Raw genomic sequence first — 12,500 nt, forward strand, 5'->3', positions numbered from 1 at the left:
CTTTGAAAAGTTCAATGAATCTCAAAGATCTAGGAGTTTCAAAACCAATTAAAACCTAATAATACATTTCGTTTATCTTGGTGGAAATTGGTGAATCGTCATTCACCTACCTTCAAATATTTTATAGCTTGGATTACGGCATACCTCTTCTAAGTTATAAAATAGTTTGTTGGGTCCTAGCCTTAATATTTTCATATTGGGTGTCATATTAAGGACTTTAAAATCAACTATCTTGAATATCTCCCAAAAGATGTCTGGTTTAGACACCTATGATCTTCCCAAATCTCTTGAAACAAGGTTTCCTAATGAAGATGATGTCCCATGGATATCATACTTCTTCACCTCTTCAAATTATTCTCCCTAACCCACAAGTTCTTGAAAAGTTTAAGGTCACTCAGGCCCTATTGGCAAGGCAAGGTCTAGGTGTGGTCACATCTTGGAGATGTAGTCACATATTGACAAGCCGGGAGAGTTGGGTGTCAAAGTCTTGAGAAAGTTGGTGGTTCAACTACTTTCTAAGTCACATAGTGAGTTCTTTTGGAACACCTATGAAAAAGACTATGACAAGACCCTTAATGATCTTATCTATTTGTTAAGATCAACTTCCTAAAACTTTATGGACATTGACAATGATGACATTGGATATCCAGTAAAGCATTCTCTTCCCAATGGAAAGGGATCGGCTATAGTCAACTCGGTTGACCAAATGGTAAAGAGAAAAGCTAAGTCTGTGATAGTCCTGTGTACCATTATCAAAGGGTCCATATGTTTGTATTGCCAAAGAAAGGGCATTGGTTGCGAAGCTGCCAAATTTACCTAAGGATGTTAAAGTCAATAAGTTTGACTCTACTTCAGGTAAAATCCACTATCTAACTCTGTTAAGTTTCTATTCTGAGATTCTTGATACATGATGTGACCGAGTCGCATGGTGATGGTTTAAGAATCAAAGGAAAGTGAAGAAACTTAAAGGAAGAATATGCTGAATCTGATCGCATAGATGGATTTCTATCGCATAGTTTGAAAAATCGGATTCTTGAGCTACTTCTTAGGAGTTATGAGATATTGCTTAGGAATAGATAACAAGAAGTTTTCATATGGATTGTAAGGATAGTTTTTCCGCAAAGTTTTAAAATAAAAGGAAATTTTTGATTTTATTTATTTTAAAATATCCTTACAATGGCATCTGTGGAAATTTTTGTTGCTTATAAGATTCCATTAGTAGCAAGAGTGGAAGTATGAAATTGATTCTTTCATTTGTGGTAATGTCTAAATTTACCAAATAAGGAAAGATTCTCATCACCCAAGTTTCAATTGGACCGGAACTTGGAATCATGCAAGTTGTATAGCATGATGAATGAGAACTTTCAAGTTTTGGAAAATTAAGACTAATTACTTGTTCACATGGATGTGTGAGTCAAGTAAAGGACTTAGGGATCGAGTACACATTCTTGTGCACTGATTAAGTCCACCACTAAAGATCGATAAGAAGAATCAACTAAGGCAGAAGGATAAAAGTTTCTCAAATCTGAAAAGATGGGAGAGTACTTTAGTATCAGTTTTGTGATCATCTTAATGATTAAGAAACCATATCAAAATTAGTTCTCTAAGGAAATCTTAGTGCATTCTTATGACTAAGAAGAGGAACTTGAATTGTTGAAATGGTTAAATCAAGAAGATGAGTCATACTTCGTTCCAATACAAGTCTTAGAGTCATACTCCAAGATTGTCATTTGAGTGACATGTCTTAAAGAAGGTTTAAAACACTTGTCAAATGTAAGAGTAAAAGTTTTCTACTCTTGTACATTTGAAATTGGTAAGTTGTGATGTTTTGGATAAAACAAAGACCAACTTAGGCCAATTGGGTAAAGTGTTTTTCTTGATTAGAATCCGCACTATCTCTTGGATGTTTGACAAGGGAGTCTTATATGTCAAGAACAGTGGGAGTCTTAAAGGTCTTGAAAGTCTCAAGAACTAATCAAGAATAAAACCTAAAGTTCTTCTCTAGCACACAATTTGAGGTTTATAATCTATTGTGTTGACATATCTGTGCCCATTCCAGTTAAAGTTGGCTTTGCATATGAGTTCTTAGAGTTCTCAGTTTGTTGCATAACAACTTGGAAGCAATGGCAGGCCCTTGAGCTGCCAGGTGGCAAGAAGTTAAGATTGAGTTCAATCCATATGGTTTTGGATTTGTCATTATCTTTGTCTTGTGATTATGGTTTGACAAATTCATATGGGTAGGAACTCATACACCATATAAATCTAAGTGTCATAAGGTTTCTCTCCGATTCATGAAAATGATGGTGAGGAAACACTTTCACTAAGTAGATTTTATCTAGATAGCAATTGTGATATTTGCATTCTCAAAGTCGTTAGTGGAGCGTGTGTGGTTTACCGGCACACTAACCTGGACTTGTGAGAAGTGGCAAAAAGGTCTAACCATTATGATTACGGCATACCTCTTCATAATTGTTTAGACACACAAGTGTGCTATCTAAGGGAAGGTGTATGATTTTGATAAAGTTTTATCAAAACAATCTAGCATCAGAAATCTGAACTTTGGTAAGAAAGTCAATGAAGTATTGATTTCTAGAAGTCCAGGTGATTTCTGAGAACATGTCAAAGCTAGTGGGAGCATAAGTGTTATGCTAATAATCATCATGTTAGTGGGAGCATGATAATTATGATAAGTATTGCAAGTTAGCAATGTTAATTATAGAAAACAAAAGTTTCAATTGGGAAAAAGTTGTTTTGCTATAATTAAGGGAGAGGAAATTATGTTTCATCTCAAATCTATAAGCTTAGATCGTGAGGTTTTTATCATTTAGTCAAGGATATATATGAATTTCATGTTGGAATGGCTCAACATAAGGAAATTTTGTATATGGGTCCATTATTTGCGTTCTAAAATTCGATTATGATTACGGCATCCCTTTTCATAATCTGAATTATGAGAACTTGGCAAATTGAAATGGAAATATCATAGCAAAAGACTGGTTTAGTCTTTATGTAAGACATCATGAATCGTGTCCCATATGCTTCGGATATAGGATCGATTACATGTGCTATATTCATCCGTTCTAAAATTTTCCAAATGCCTGGGGCATTAAGAAGGGAAAAGGTTTAGAACTGGATATGACTAAAAGGATTAAACAATTGTCGAGGACAATCTAAGGTTTACCAAAGATTGGTTACTCAAGGACAATTGGAAGTATAGTGATAATTCTGGAAGGACCATATTGACATAATCTGTAAGGAGGCAACTCTTGTTCAGAAGTGATAGTCAAAATGGAATCTGGAAATGTTTCAAAGTTAGAATTTTCAATCTGTGTAAGATTAAGGAAACTTAATGCAAGAAGGATATTTCCAAGGAGTTGATCTCCTTTGGAATACTCTGTAATGATTGTTGCCAAGTCTTTATGACTTTGTGCATAATCATTACGAGAGGATCAATGCATATAAGTTTAGAATCTAACAGATTTCAGTAAATGGCATGAATTTGGAATTCTTGCATTTGCGGTAAGGATTTGGGAGTGTGAAAAGAGAATCATTGAAGTTATGTTCAATTGATCTAGTTCATAAAGTAAGGATCATAGACAAACATAGTATGCATACTTGGTGTGTGGCATGACTAGTGTTTAAGAAAACATAGTGTACATGCTTGGAGCATGGGACAACTATTGTTTTAAATTCAAGAATAAAGTTGATAGCTGAAACAGTATACAATGAATAATGTGTAATCATATGGTGATAAATAAAAGGTGTTTTATTTATGTTCAAAGAGTTGATACCATATTGGATTCAATTATTATTGTGTTTCATTTTGCATGTTTTAACTTCCCGAATAAACTAGGTTATTCTTCCGGAATGACTAAGTTATTCAAACCATCCATAGTCGGTCATATGTTGGAAGTAGATATGAATTAAGACTGTCATGGGTTGGCTTGTAGAGGTCTAAGGTGTTGGACAAAGGGCTACAACACTCATGAGTGCTCATAAGTTCTGAGTATTGGATTCAACCCGCGCTCATTGGAATCACTTCATGGATTTTATCACGAGTGATCATGAGACGATAATATCTTATATTCTTCAAACCTAGAGATATGAGTTGTTACTATGAGTTGGTTGTACATTGATTGCACGAAAACGCATTTGGTAACTCGGTGCTATAAAACGTGCCTTTGTGTATGATTCAACAAGTAGTAGAACAAGCCATATGAGTCGAAGTTTATCCATTCCTTTTACCTTCGGGATAAAAGCGATATCTGTGGGCCCCTCGATGATTTGATGATGACAAATGGAAGTGCTCGGCCGGGCCAGGACTGATTTGATTCGTTCAATCAGTCAGTCGTCATAAATCGCAAATCGGGAAACAACAAATGGACAGAGAGAATGATTATAATCCATGTCTCAGTCCATATGATATCTAGAATGGAGGAATATATGATCCCTTATCTAATGGACAAGTTCGTTGACAAGATCAGAGTTCGACAGCAGCTTTAAGAGCTACGATTGCCAGTTAGGTTTGAAGTCATACGCAATAATAGTTTTAGACTTATCCAAGTGGGAGACTGTTGGATTAATGTCTAAGTCCATAACTATATTTGGTATGTACTTGACCCGACCCGGCATGGTCCATTTGGGTTGCACTTCACCGACACAATTTATATGGATAATCTTTTGAGAATAGTATGTTTATGATTAATATTAATATATTATAAGTTCTAATATATTAATATGGAATCATATTATTTAATTAGTATTGATCAAGAATTAATTTATAATTAATTAAGTGATCAAAAGGAACTAATTAAATATGGACTCTTATATATATATGGAATGGGCCAAGTTCATTTAGGTTGGGCTAAGCTTTCATGGATAGTCCATGGAGTGTTTAACCCATGGATCCTAGGAAATGAAAGGTCATGGGTATTAGGGTTTAACCCTAATCCTCCATACTATATAAAGATGTCTTTGGTTGGTGAAATTGGCACTAGTGTGGATACACTAAAGAAGGGCTAGCCAATTTCACTAGAGAGAACCAAGTAATCATATTCTCTAAAGTATTCCAAGGTGTCTTGGTGATTTGTGATTCCACTTGAGGCTTCCACACTATTGGGGCTAAGCTCTTAAAGCTTGAAGACATCAAGCTACATCAAGAGGTATGTATTCTATCTTGTTACATTCATAGTTTTTGTATGCTAGATTAGGATAATACCTTGGATGTTCTTATTTGCATGTATAATAGAGAAAACATAGATCCAAGGTATTTAGGGTTGCATGTACACTTAGGAAGTGTTAGAATGCTCAAAACCCAACAGTGGTATCAGAGCCACGGGTTGTTTTCTGTTATATTGATGCAAATATTTTATTTTCAAAGTTGAAAAAAAAAAAGAAAAAAAAAACATGAAGTTCGTCAAATTTTAAGATAATTACTTGTTCTTGTGAAAAACTAATTATTTGTAAAATTTGAATAATTTGCTTTATGAGTTGAATTAGGTCAAATTTAATAAAAGATAAAATGATATGATTATTTTATTAGTTTTAAAAGTTTGATCTAAAGAGTTTTATTTTTTGAAACCTCCATAAGTTATGGATATGAAAAGGTTTTAAAAAAAATTGATTCAAAGTTTTATGGAGTTACAAAAAATTTGGTGTTAATGTTTTAAAGGATTCCATAACTTAAGAATAAGTTATGGATCACCAAAAGTTTTTTGTGTTACCTTGTTTTATGAGTGAATTTAGATTAATGAATAAAATTATGTGATAGTTGGTTTTAATCCAAAATTAATCTAAGAATTGATTCTAAAATGTGTTTTTGTAACTTGTCCTCAAGTTATATGAAAAGTCACATTTAAGAATCATAAAACTCATAAAAATTGGCAAAGGTTACAAAAATGAAGAGTCTAGTTCTAATTAAATGGTTTTATGACTCCATAACTTGTCCTCAAGTTATGGAGGACCAAGAGTCTCTTCATTTAATAAAATAAAATAAAATAAAAAAAAAGGTGTAACCTTAATTAATTCCATAAGTTATAAAATAAAGAAAAGTTAATTCTTTTATTAGTTTAAAGTCTTCCATAACTTGTCCTCAAGTTATGGAACTTGAAGAGTTTTTGGATTAAAACTACTTTAAACACATAAGTTATGGAATTAATTAGTTTTGAATAGTTTCAAAACTTGCCCTCAAGTTTGGAATTTGTAAAGTTTTCACTTATGAATACTTTAATTCCAAGTTAGCCCTTAGAATTTTAAAAGTTAAAATTCAACCCTTATACTTTATAATATTATAAGTTAATAATATATATATATATGTATAAGAGTAAAGTCAGTCTTACCGCTAGTACGCCTCATTCACGAAGCCGGTCTATAAGGTGGGTATAAGGTTGTTGCCTATAAAATGGCAACTTAATGGGTGTCCACTCTCACCCACCGCTTGCTTGACTGGTGGAGGGTCGTTAGCCGAACGGGTATGACAGGACTAGAATTCTCCCTTCATTAAAAGTATTAATGAAAAATACTAAGTAACTAAACTCTTAATAATACCCAATCTTAGTTACTTAGGAAAAATGTGAATAAGGTGCTAATCCATGAAATTACACTTTACACTTTGTCTAAGTCGTTAGTGGAGCGTGTGTGGTTAACCGGCACACTAACTTGGACTTAACAAGGTAGGTAAAGGGTGACTTAATATTTATCATAGTATCGATGGAGCGTGTGTGGTTAACCGGCACATCGATTGAGGGGTAATTTATTAAGGGTACCAAGTGATTTGCATGGTTACTTCACACCTTGTTTTGTGATCCTCGGCATCCCAGTCACAAAACCTGAAGGGCACACTCGAGATTGAAACATGCCTTTGAAAAGTTCAATGAATCTCAAAGATCTAGGAGTTTCAAAACCAATTAAAACCTAATAATACATTTCGTTTATCTTGGTGGAAATTGGTGAATCGTCATTCACCTACCTTCAAATATTTTATAGCTTGGATTACGGCATACCTCTTCTAAGTTATAAAATAGTTTGTTGGGTCCTAGCCTTAATATTTTCATATTGGGTGTCATATTAAGGACTTTAAAATCAACTATCTTGAATATCTCCCAAAAGATGTCTGGTTTAGACACCTATGATCTTCCCAAATCTCTTGAAACAAGGTTTCCTAATGAAGATGATGTCCCATGGATATCATACTTCTTCACCTCTTCAAATTATTCTCCCTAACCCACAAGTTCTTGAAAAGTTTAAGGTCACTCAGGCCCTATTGGCAAGGCAAGGTCTAGGTGTGGTCACATCTTGGAGATGTAGTCACATATTGACAAGCCGGGAGAGTTGGGTGTCAAAGTCTTGAGAAAGTTGGTGGTTCAACTACTTTCTAAGTCACATAGTGAGTTCTTTTGGAACACCTATGAAAAAGACTATGACAAGACCCTTAATGATCTTATCTATTTGTTAAGATCAACTTCCTAAAACTTTATGGACATTGACAATGATGACATTGGATATCCAGTAAAGCATTCTCTTCCCAATGGAAAGGGATCGGCTATAGTCAACTCGGTTGACCAAATGGTAAAGAGAAAAGCTAAGTCTGTGATAGTCCTGTGTACCATTATCAAAGGGTCCATATGTTTGTATTGCCAAAGAAAGGGCATTGGTTGCGAAGCTGCCAAATTTACCTAAGGATGTTAAAGTCAATAAGTTTGACTCTACTTCAGGTAAAATCCACTATCTAACTCTGTTAAGTTTCTATTCTGAGATTCTTGATACATGATGTGACCGAGTCGCATGGTGATGGTTTAAGAATCAAAGGAAAGTGAAGAAACTTAAAGGAAGAATATGCTGAATCTGATCGCATAGATGGATTTCTATCGCATAGTTTGAAAAATCGGATTCTTGAGCTACTTCTTAGGAGTTATGAGATATTGCTTAGGAATAGATAACAAGAAGTTTTCATATGGATTGTAAGGATAGTTTTTCCGCAAAGTTTTAAAATAAAAGGAAATTTTTGATTTTATTTATTTTAAAATATCCTTACAATGGCATCTGTGGAAATTTTTGTTGCTTATAAGATTCCATTAGTAGCAAGAGTGGAAGTATGAAATTGATTCTTTCATTTGTGGTAATGTCTAAATTTACCAAATAAGGAAAGATTCTCATCACCCAAGTTTCAATTGGACCGGAACTTGGAATCATGCAAGTTGTATAGCATGATGAATGAGAACTTTCAAGTTTTGGAAAATTAAGACTAATTACTTGTTCACATGGATGTGTGAGTCAAGTAAAGGACTTAGGGATCGAGTACACATTCTTGTGCACTGATTAAGTCCACCACTAAAGATCGATAAGAAGAATCAACTAAGGCAGAAGGATAAAAGTTTCTCAAATCTGAAAAGATGGGAGAGTACTTTAGTATCAGTTTTGTGATCATCTTAATGATTAAGAAACCATATCAAAATTAGTTCTCTAAGGAAATCTTAGTGCATTCTTATGACTAAGAAGAGGAACTTGAATTGTTGAAATGGTTAAATCAAGAAGATGAGTCATACTTCGTTCCAATACAAGTCTTAGAGTCATACTCCAAGATTGTCATTTGAGTGACATGTCTTAAAGAAGGTTTAAAACACTTGTCAAATGTAAGAGTAAAAGTTTTCTACTCTTGTACATTTGAAATTGGTAAGTTGTGATGTTTTGGATAAAACAAAGACCAACTTAGGCCAATTGGGTAAAGTGTTTTTCTTGATTAGAATCCGCACTATCTCTTGGATGTTTGACAAGGGAGTCTTATATGTCAAGAACAGTGGGAGTCTTAAAGGTCTTGAAAGTCTCAAGAACTAATCAAGAATAAAACCTAAAGTTCTTCTCTAGCACACAATTTGAGGTTTATAATCTATTGTGTTGACATATCTGTGCCCATTCCAGTTAAAGTTGGCTTTGCATATGAGTTCTTAGAGTTCTCAGTTTGTTGCATAACAACTTGGAAGCAATGGCAGGCCCTTGAGCTGCCAGGTGGCAAGAAGTTAAGATTGAGTTCAATCCATATGGTTTTGGATTTGTCATTATCTTTGTCTTGTGATTATGGTTTGACAAATTCATATGGGTAGGAACTCATACACCATATAAATCTAAGTGTCATAAGGTTTCTCTCCGATTCATGAAAATGATGGTGAGGAAACACTTTCACTAAGTAGATTTTATCTAGATAGCAATTGTGATATTTGCATTCTCAAAGTCGTTAGTGGAGCGTGTGTGGTTTACCGGCACACTAACCTGGACTTGTGAGAAGTGGCAAAAAGGTCTAACCATTATGATTACGGCATACCTCTTCATAATTGTTTAGACACACAAGTGTGCTATCTAAGGGAAGGTGTATGATTTTGATAAAGTTTTATCAAAACAATCTAGCATCAGAAATCTGAACTTTGGTAAGAAAGTCAATGAAGTATTGATTTCTAGAAGTCCAGGTGATTTCTGAGAACATGTCAAAGCTAGTGGGAGCATAAGTGTTATGCTAATAATCATCATGTTAGTGGGAGCATGATAATTATGATAAGTATTGCAAGTTAGCAATGTTAATTATAGAAAACAAAAGTTTCAATTGGGAAAAAGTTGTTTTGCTATAATTAAGGGAGAGGAAATTATGTTTCATCTCAAATCTATAAGCTTAGATCGTGAGGTTTTTATCATTTAGTCAAGGATATATATGAATTTCATGTTGGAATGGCTCAACATAAGGAAATTTTGTATATGGGTCCATTATTTGCGTTCTAAAATTCGATTATGATTACGGCATCCCTTTTCATAATCTGAATTATGAGAACTTGGCAAATTGAAATGGAAATATCATAGCAAAAGACTGGTTTAGTCTTTATGTAAGACATCATGAATCGTGTCCCATATGCTTCGGATATAGGATCGATTACATGTGCTATATTCATCCGTTCTAAAATTTTCCAAATGCCTGGGGCATTAAGAAGGGAAAAGGTTTAGAACTGGATATGACTAAAAGGATTAAACAATTGTCGAGGACAATCTAAGGTTTACCAAAGATTGGTTACTCAAGGACAATTGGAAGTATAGTGATAATTCTGGAAGGACCATATTGACATAATCTGTAAGGAGGCAACTCTTGTTCAGAAGTGATAGTCAAAATGGAATCTGGAAATGTTTCAAAGTTAGAATTTTCAATCTGTGTAAGATTAAGGAAACTTAATGCAAGAAGGATATTTCCAAGGAGTTGATCTCCTTTGGAATACTCTGTAATGATTGTTGCCAAGTCTTTATGACTTTGTGCATAATCATTACGAGAGGATCAATGCATATAAGTTTAGAATCTAACAGATTTCAGTAAATGGCATGAATTTGGAATTCTTGCATTTGCGGTAAGGATTTGGGAGTGTGAAAAGAGAATCATTGAAGTTATGTTCAATTGATCTAGTTCATAAAGTAAGGATCATAGACAAACATAGTATGCATACTTGGTGTGTGGCATGACTAGTGTTTAAGAAAACATAGTGTACATGCTTGGAGCATGGGACAACTATTGTTTTAAATTCAAGAATAAAGTTGATAGCTGAAACAGTATACAATGAATAATGTGTAATCATATGGTGATAAATAAAAGGTGTTTTATTTATGTTCAAAGAGTTGATACCATATTGGATTCAATTATTATTGTGTTTCATTTTGCATGTTTTAACTTCCCGAATAAACTAGGTTATTCTTCCGGAATGACTAAGTTATTCAAACCATCCATAGTCGGTCATATGTTGGAAGTAGATATGAATTAAGACTGTCATGGGTTGGCTTGTAGAGGTCTAAGGTGTTGGACAAAGGGCTACAACACTCATGAGTGCTCATAAGTTCTGAGTATTGGATTCAACCCGCGCTCATTGGAATCACTTCATGGATTTTATCACGAGTGATCATGAGACGATAATATCTTATATTCTTCAAACCTAGAGATATGAGTTGTTACTATGAGTTGGTTGTACATTGATTGCACGAAAACGCATTTGGTAACTCGGTGCTATAAAACGTGCCTTTGTGTATGATTCAACAAGTAGTAGAACAAGCCATATGAGTCGAAGTTTATCCATTCCTTTTACCTTCGGGATAAAAGCGATATCTGTGGGCCCCTCGATGATTTGATGATGACAAATGGAAGTGCTCGGCCGGGCCAGGACTGATTTGATTCGTTCAATCAGTCAGTCGTCATAAATCGCAAATCGGGAAACAACAAATGGACAGAGAGAATGATTATAATCCATGTCTCAGTCCATATGATATCTAGAATGGAGGAATATATGATCCCTTATCTAATGGACAAGTTCGTTGACAAGATCAGAGTTCGACAGCAGCTTTAAGAGCTACGATTGCCAGTTAGGTTTGAAGTCATACGCAATAATAGTTTTAGACTTATCCAAGTGGGAGACTGTTGGATTAATGTCTAAGTCCATAACTATATTTGGTATGTACTTGACCCGACCCGGCATGGTCCATTTGGGTTGCACTTCACCGACACAATTTATATGGATAATCTTTTGAGAATAGTATGTTTATGATTAATATTAATATATTATAAGTTCTAATATATTAATATGGAATCATATTATTTAATTAGTATTGATCAAGAATTAATTTATAATTAATTAAGTGATCAAAAGGAACTAATTAAATATGGACTCTTATATATATATGGAATGGGCCAAGTTCATTTAGGTTGGGCTAAGCTTTCATGGATAGTCCATGGAGTGTTTAACCCATGGATCCTAGGAAATGAAAGGTCATGGGTATTAGGGTTTAACCCTAATCCTCCATACTATATAAAGATGTCTTTGGTTGGTGAAATTGGCACTAGTGTGGATACACTAAAGAAGGGCTAGCCAATTTCACTAGAGAGAACCAAGTAATCATATTCTCTAAAGTATTCCAAGGTGTCTTGGTGATTTGTGATTCCACTTGAGGCTTCCACACTATTGGGGCTAAGCTCTTAAAGCTTGAAGACATCAAGCTACATCAAGAGGTATGTATTCTATCTTGTTACATTCATAGTTTTTGTATGCTAGATTAGGATAATACCTTGGATGTTCTTATTTGCATGTATAATAGAGAAAACATAGATCCAAGGTATTTAGGGTTGCATGTACACTTAGGAAGTGTTAGAATGCTCAAAACCCAACATGAACGACCAAGGAAGCTAGGCCCCTTGCCACACACTTGCCCATCCATGAACGACCAAGGAAGCTAGGCCCCTTGCCACACACTTGCCCATGAACGGCCAAGGAAACAAGGCACCTTGCCACACACATGCCCATCCATGAACGACCAAGGAAGCTAGGCCCCTTGCCACACACATGCCCATCAATGAACGACCAAGGAAGCTAGGCCCCTTGCCACACACTTGCCCATCCATGAACGACCAAGGAAGCTAGGCCCCTTGCCACACACTTGCCCATGAACGGCCAAGGAAACAAGGCACCTTGCCACACACATGCCCATCCATG

Source organism: Lactuca sativa, chromosome 1 (assembly GCF_002870075.4).
Source record: "Lactuca sativa cultivar Salinas chromosome 1, Lsat_Salinas_v11, whole genome shotgun sequence".
Classification (NCBI taxonomy): domain Eukaryota; kingdom Viridiplantae; phylum Streptophyta; class Magnoliopsida; order Asterales; family Asteraceae; genus Lactuca; species Lactuca sativa.